The sequence below is a fragment of the Poromitra crassiceps genome (genome assembly GCF_964638095.1).
Source record: "Poromitra crassiceps genome assembly, chromosome: 2".
Lineage (NCBI taxonomy): Eukaryota > Metazoa > Chordata > Actinopteri > Beryciformes > Melamphaidae > Poromitra > Poromitra crassiceps.
In genome coordinates, this window is record NC_139624.1 from 4,924,483 (window position 1) to 4,930,482 (window position 6,000).

The window sequence follows — 6,000 nt, forward strand, 5'->3', positions numbered from 1 at the left end:
GTGTGTGTGTGTGTGTGTGTGTGTGTGCGCGTGTGCGTGTGTGTGTGTAAAGTTTAAACTATGACAATTGGTTAAAATGTCATCATAAGCACCTTGAATTGCCTTTGTGTATGAAAGGTGCTATATAAATAAAATTTGACTTGACTTGACTTGACTTGATAAGAAAACAAACAAAAAAGACAAAATAGGCTACACTACAGCAAAAATGCTTAAAAACCGTCATGCCTTTTCATCCATTAGAGCCTATACTGCCATACAATTTACAATAATTATATAACACTAATTTAGATCATAAAATGTAAGAGTGTAAGATTATAATAATATAGAAATAGATTATATCGAATATTATTATATTTTATGATGTTTTCTTTGATCTCATATGGCATAGTATTGCTGATATTTGTATGATATTCTTCTAAAATGTATAGCTATAGAGCGCAACAGTGACCGCCCACTTTTTAGAGTTTTAAGCCTGGAACCAAGCCAACCAGCCATGTGAGTGACCATAAAACATTTCACTTGGAGCAAAAATAAAAAATAAAAAGCAGGACAACATTCTTATTTTTTTATCCCATTTCCACTGTTGAACTCTATATGGGATTAGCTAGGCTATTATATTTCCTTTTCATTGTGGTGTTGCCATGGGATATGGGCTGATAGGGACACAAGCACATGCACGCACACACACACACACACACACACACACACACACACACACACACACACACACACACACACACATTGTTGGTATGTCGGCTCTTGATCACCCTGGGTGATGGGTGTGACCCCTTTCAGACCGAGGTCCAGCCAGGCACGGTTATTCCCAGGGTGATTTTGTGTTTGAAAGGGTTAAACCAGGTTGTGGCCGAATCGGGTGGACACTTGTTGATTCCAGTGTGAATGTGGCACCACCCTGTAATTGTTAGCCTGGCATCCACCCCCTATGTTTTCAGTATACTCTTCCATTCGGGGTACGGTGGTGCAGTGGTACTGACTGACTGACTGACTTTATTTGGTGATGTCAACAAAACAGGGCACAAATACAAAAACAGACAATCACCGAGGATAAAAACACAATAAAGCCAAAGGCATATTTCCATTGCGGTCCTCTAAACATAAAACATAAAAGAGACAGACATGAAACACGGATGGGTATCACCGTCAACACTCAGATTAAGATTAGTAACATTATTACTAGTTTGAAAAGTAATAAAGGCACACTTCAATATTATACAATACATACTGTATACATTTGTTGTTATATGTACAGGAATTACAGACATAAAACACATACAAACAACAACAAGAAAAAGGGGGGCGGTGCGAAAGGGGGGGGGGTTGCAAGAGCGGGGGGATGTTGCTGAAGGCGGGGGGTGGGGTTTTAAGGAGGGAGGGGGGGGGGGGGGGGGGGTTTGGGGGAGTGCATGCGTGACCATGTGTGTTGGCCTATGAGCCTATGAGGTAAGCGCTGTCGCCTCACAGCTCGGGTTCGATTCCCACCTGGGATGCTGTGGGCGCTGGAGTTGTGACCCCCCCATATCTTCAGTGCCTACTGCCCAGGTGGGCTAGCTCGTCGAAAGGGCCTTTCTGTGTGGAGTTTGCATGTTCTCCCCGTACCCCCCAGGGGGTTACATGCTGCCACTCCGACGTGCTGCCACTCCGACGTTCTGCCACTCCGAAATATCGGCACTCCGAAAGGGGGTCTATATTCCCCGTTTTTCACTAACCTCTCCCAACCCCCACGCCAAACCTAACCTCCCCCTATGCCTAAACCTAACCTCCCCCAGACCCTAACCCAAAACCTAACCTCTCCCACCCCCACGCCTAAACCTAAGGTCGGCATTGCGGCTTCTAAGGTGAACGACCGCCAGTCCGAATGATGGAAGTTAACGTTCGGAGTGGCAGCATGTCGGAAAGGCAAAGGAACCCCCCCCCAGGGGGTTCCTCCGTACATAACCCCTCACTAAAAACATGCAGAAGATCGTCATCCGACCAGTGACAACAACATCTGAAGTTGGTCCAATGATGGTCCCTGGGCGCTGGAACGAAATAGCGACCACTGCTCCTGGCCTGCCCCCTGGAGGAAAGGACAAGCCTGGATGGGTCAAATGCAGAGGATATATTTCACTGGCCACCGTCAGCATGAGTGTGTGTAGTGGCCGCATGCATGTGTTGTAGTGTTCGTGTGACAATAAAGACGGGCTTCCGTCTGAAATCGTGTTTAATCGTGTTTTTTCTGAATCGCCATGCAAACCCAAAGAGTGCTGAAAACTGTGATTCTGGGCTGATACAGGCTATAATTGTTATGAATGAGTTCATTGTTATGCATCTCCCCCGGGGTAGTGAGGTTCCCCCTGACATTCGAAGAAGGAAATCGCAGTTCAGGTGACGTCACAGGGGCCTTCCCCGACCTTTGACTTGGGAGAGTCCTAGTTCCCAGTGCAACTGGAACACAGCATAATTCCCAGGTTGCCTGACTCGACAAGGCTTGATTTCAGTGGGAATGGCACCACCGGCACCCGGGTTGCTATTTGTTATGCTAATATGCTAGGCTAATTGTTATGCATCTCTCCCCGGTCATGACCCAGGTCCTATTCTCATGAGGAGGGATTAACCCCGTGCTGACTGACGGTGTGAACTGACAAAAGAAGTGTTGGACATGGGTCAAATAACCCTGGCTGGAGCCTGGTCATTGGTGTAAAAGTGGTAAGAGAATGGCACCACCTGGGTTGCTATAACAACCAGGGGCGGGACAAAGCGGATCTCATTGGTTAGGAACAGGGGCGCACAGCAGTGATGCATTTCCAGGTTGCTGCAACGGCGTGTTTTCAAACACATTGGCGGTCACCATGTGGTCGGGTCAGCATCACATGTGGCAGGATTTGGAGGTGCGGGCGCTGCTGGCCGTGCGTGGTGAGGCAGAGATCCAGAGGCAGATGACCGGGACGGTGCGCGACAACACGGTGTACGCTAACATCACACTGCTGCTCAACCGAAAAGGCATCCAGCGCTCACAGAAACAGGTCACTAACAAACTGAAGGTAAGGCTGCACCGTATATACTTATTCATACCAGTCGATATGATTATTATTCCGATATTAGTCAATTAGTGTGTTCATGTAACTGAAGCCGTTTTTCCACATGCGTACCGGAAAATTACCTGTAAGTCAATATCGGACATTTCCCGGAATTTCCCTTCACACCTGAGCGCTCGCATGTGGGAATCTAGTCGTCAAATAGCCGGTATGTTGGGGGGTGGGGTGGGGTGGGGCGGAGCGGGCGGGGGGCGGGGGTCGGAGGAGAGTGGCCTGGGGTCTGTGCTGCAGGCCACTGAGGCCAGTCAGAAAAAAACAACAAACAAACATGGAGCCGGCGTCCACTCTTTTGATAATATTGCTGACGCGCTTTTTCCTCAAACGTAGACAGCGACGCAGACAAATTAAGGCGAAAATGGAAAGGGATATACGTGCGAACAGAAACAGATTCATGTTCGCAGTCTTCTCCGCTCAACATCTTGCAGAATATGAAGATAGACTAAACCGGGGACAGATGATGACAGTGTTAAGTACCTCTGCGCTGCTGCGTGAGACTAGAGCCGTCTGGAAGCGAGAGAGACCAGGAGAGAATTTATTTTGGGAAGATGCTCTGAACAATTTTGACGACGTGGAATGGAAGCGTCATTTTCGCATAGGCAACGCATGAGACAACGCCCACTGATAGCGGGAAATGACTGGACCCGTTTCACACTTGTGTCCGTTATCGCGCATACCGCTCTTCTGACTGGCTCGAAACTGGTGAAATGTCCGCGATGACGGGGTCGCGCTTATACCGGAACAACAACTTTCACACATGAAGGCAATAGACCACGTTCCGGTCATTTAGCGGTACAAAGCGCATGTGGGAAAACGGCTTGAGTGAATGTGAGTCCTCGTGATTCCCGAGTTCTTGGGTAGACTCACTCCCCAGTATATATCGTGCATTCCTTTATAACTGGGAACTGGCAATCTTACGCTTCAAAGGTCATGAGCCGGGACGGTGACGTCACCAGAGCTGGTATTTCCCACTCCAAACTCCTCCACAGGTGTCACAGCGCGAGCTTCGCTGTCTTGCTGGTTGCCCCTCTGTCTGCTCATCTCTTTCTTCTCGCCTGCTCGCATGGAGAGATGACTCTATACATGAATATTAATCTCCGGGGCGTACAAGCAGGTGAGGAGAGAGAAAGAGAGGAGCAGACAGAGGGGCAACCAGCAAGACAGCGAAGCGAACGGAGGATTTCCCCTCTCTCATCAACACAACAGTGCTGTGCTGGAGACAATTCTTCCATGTCCCAAAGGTGAACTGGAAGAAGCGGCCAAAACAGAGGGACCGAATGGGAAACTATCCATCAATCAGCTAAATATATATAGAGTCATTTCCATGTTGCCAGACACTATTGACAGTTTGAGCTTCCCCACCGGCAACGTTTTAGCGAACATGTATTGACGAGGCGGTGCGCGATTGCCCTGTGTAGTACACTGTGTAGCTGTTAGAGCACATTGCTCCAGCTAGAAACAAGGCTATCTCGGTGAGTCCTCGACGAATTTGAAAAAAATGTGTCACGATGTCCAGGTTGAAAAAAAGCACACGAAATTCTCCTTTAACACTAAAGGACACAGGAAAAAGGGCCAAGAATGTTCACTTATGTCACAATCGATGTCTGCAACTACAAACATGTCTGAAAAATGTGCCAAGTCTGTTTGTTTTCCAATTCTGCTTGAACACATTGCACTGCCTCAGCCCTGTAATGAAAGTGCGCTGCACTGAGTCAGTGAGTGCATGATGCTGTACATCATGGATATTGAAAATATTGGAAACTTATCAAAAATATGTATCCTTATTATTGGGGCATATTCTATTTTTATTTTATTTTATTATTGATATTGATTTATTGTCCACCCCTAACTGAAGGCACTGAAGAAACAATACACCAAGATCCAAAACCACGACAAAACCCGGAACGGAGTACCAGGTCGAATGGACTGGCAGTATTATGATCTGTGCGACAGAGTTTTCGGACACACTGCTCTCAGTCCAGTTGAGCTGTCCTCCAGCTCCGGACTGGCCACTTCTTGGTGCAATGTGCAGGGTGTGTCCCCCCCTCTCGGCGGACCGAGGGATGTGGGCGAGAGAGCTTGGTGTGATGTGGGAGAGAGAGATGAGATGTCGGACCTGGCATCTTCATCAGAGACCGCAGAGGACTCCGACCTGTCGGACACTACACGTCCCTTGCAATCGAGTGGTAAGTGGAAATATGCATTCAGATACTAAGCCGCTGTTTGTTGTTTCCCATGGACAGTGTTGGGGAAGCTACAGTACTATACAGTAATATATATATATATATATATATATATATATATATATATATAGTAATATATTCATATATATATATATATTACTGTTACTATTTTACTGTTTTTCCCACTTTCCCAGAGTCAGAAACAAATAAACCCCTTCAGAGAGACCTTCTTTATGTAGTCTTAACTCTGAAATATGTCAAACAGCAATATCAGGCTATCTTGGCTCAATTGTTGAGTGTCTATGGGATCAAATAACATAATCATAATCCCATAGGCATCCAGGAATTGAGTGAGGCAGGCTCCTTTTTCCAAGCTTTGTCTGGGGGGAGGCCCACAGTCTCAGACTTTGAAAACCACTGCACTACACAAAGGTTGTGGCAGCATGATGAAGGCCTTCACAGTGGTCAGGATAAAATAAAAGGGGCGGGGCTGGTCAAAGGGGGTTCAGTGACAGTAACATGGTTTAAAAAAAGAATAATTCCTTTCCCTTTATGGGCCAAAATTGTTTGTAGTTTCAGTAGTTAACTACAAAACATGTCAACAAATACATAAATAAATTAACTCTGAAATATATGTAGTTGAACTACCAGGCAGTAAGCTACTGCAAAATGTAGCTAAACTAAATGTTTGTACTAAACTTAACTATGTTCACTACTCCGCAACA